The 1,394-nt window shown below is 31.1% G+C and overlaps 1 protein-coding gene across 8 annotated transcripts in view; it reads right to left on the reverse strand.

The window, feature by feature from the left end:
- LOC108749940 (facilitated trehalose transporter Tret1-like) overlaps positions 1-1,394 on the reverse strand; it is a 23,830-nt gene that overhangs the window by 1,595 nt on the left and 20,841 nt on the right. The window lies entirely within an intron of this gene.

Genomic DNA, 1,394 nt, shown 5'->3' on the forward strand with positions numbered 1-1,394 from the left:
ATATATATATATATATACAAAGATTTATTAAAATCAGAATTTAACACTTCGTGTGGTTTTCTTGTGAGATTAAGAAAAATATATGTTTATAACTGTTCTAATAATAATTCAATTTTCATTTAATTTGGAAAGATCAGTTGATCTTATTAGATTAATATTAGTTTGTCAAAAAAATTCTAAATTATCCTTCGATTTTTACATGCAAAATGGTTTTCATATACAAATATTTCAAAAACAACAACAAATATTCTTTAAAATTAAAGACCATATTCAATAACCAATTCACCAATAGTTGATTTTATTTTCGATACTATTGGTCTAGACCAGTGCTGGGATTTACGCACATTTCGTCCGATTTTCAACTTGGTTCCTGCCTTTTTTTTAAAGAGTCAATCGGCATTTAGGCTGCGCGAGGGTTGGTGAAATAAGGGGCAGGAACTAAGCTAAAAATCGGTCGAAATATGCAACCCAGCACTAGTCTAGACGGTATTGGTTCTATTACACCCGCTATACAGTCATATACAGTCTTGCCATAATATAACTACACACAATGAGGACATTGAGTTTCTTTGATGTACTGAGTTCTAGGTTACATAACCGCCATATTCCTGGTAATACACAATAGAGCTGTGATAGGATAGGCTCTTAAATTTCTGTTAAGCTTATTTCATAAGCTGATACATCCATATTCCTGTACAAACTGACGTATGCGTACTAAAAGTTGGAAAAAAAGTTTAGTGTGTCCATCATACGGTGTGTAGTTATATACAATATTATTATTTCATAAGCTGATACATCCATATTCCTGTACAAACTGACGTATGCGTACTAAAAGTTGGAAAAAAAGTTTAGTGTGTCCATCATACGGTGTGTAGTTATATACAATATTATAGTTTGATTATGATCTGTTTTGCTCGATAAAACATTTCTTGCGAGGACGACTATCAAAAAAATTAAAGCTTATCGAAGGAGGTACCAAGATCAAATTCGACAGTTAGTGAGTAATTATTAAACGTGATGATCTGTATTTTGAGGAATAGCTGTCGTTGTCTCTGAATAAATTTGTAAAAACCGAAGGGTATTTCAAACCTTTTTTTGCAACCTAGTTGAAGAGAAGTAGTTTGGCAATTAAATGTAAATGGAATTTAAACAATTTCAGGGATTAAAATTTGAAATATAAATAATTAGATTCCGATCGAAACTTTTGCCGAAACTGAACCGAAACACTCAGCTACATGTCAATTTCAACCGAAATCGAAACCAAAATTAAAAAATAGGAATCCTATAAAGATCATAGACATCCTCATATATCACATACTTTTTCTTCATGAATATTATAATTTATTGAAATAATAATTAAGCCGAAACCAAAAACGGAAATTTCGGTTGTGTAT

Source organism: Trachymyrmex septentrionalis, unplaced genomic scaffold (assembly GCF_001594115.1).
Source record: "Trachymyrmex septentrionalis isolate Tsep2-gDNA-1 unplaced genomic scaffold, Tsep1.0 scaffold32, whole genome shotgun sequence".
In the NCBI taxonomy this organism is placed as follows: Eukaryota; Metazoa; Arthropoda; class Insecta; order Hymenoptera; family Formicidae; genus Trachymyrmex; species Trachymyrmex septentrionalis.